This window comes from Triticum dicoccoides, chromosome 1A, assembly GCF_002162155.2.
Source record: "Triticum dicoccoides isolate Atlit2015 ecotype Zavitan chromosome 1A, WEW_v2.0, whole genome shotgun sequence".
Taxonomy (NCBI): Eukaryota; Viridiplantae; Streptophyta; class Magnoliopsida; order Poales; family Poaceae; genus Triticum; species Triticum dicoccoides.
Window position 1 is genome coordinate 314,696,632 of NC_041380.1, and position 573 is coordinate 314,697,204.

The window sequence follows — 573 nt, forward strand, 5'->3', positions numbered from 1 at the left end:
GCGCCCCTAGGCTGGCCTCCTCCCCTCTCCTCCTTTAAATACGGGGGCAGGGGTACCTCTAAGACACATCAATTGTTCTTAGCCGTGTGCGGTGCCCCCTCCATCGTTTACTCCTCTGGTCATATTGTCGTAGTGCTTAGGCGAAGCCCTGCGCGGATCACTTCACCATCACCGTCACCACGCCGTCGTGCTAATGAAACTCTCTCTCGACACTATGATGGACCAAGAGTTCGAGGGACGTCATCGAGCTGAACGTGTGCTGAACTCGGAGGTGTCGTACGTTCAATACTTGATCGGTTGAATCGTAAAGACGTTTGACTACATCAACCGCGTTAAACTAACGCTTCTACTTTCGGTCTACGAGGGTACGTGGACACACTCTCCCCCTCTCATTGCTATGCATCTCCTAGATAGAGCTTGCGTGATCGTAGGAATTTTTTTGAAATTGCATGCTACGTTCCCCAACAGTGGCATCCGAGCCAGGTCTATGCGTAGATGATATGCACGAGTAGAACACAAAGAGTTGTGGGTGATCATAGTGATATTGCTTACCACCAACGTCTTATTTTGATT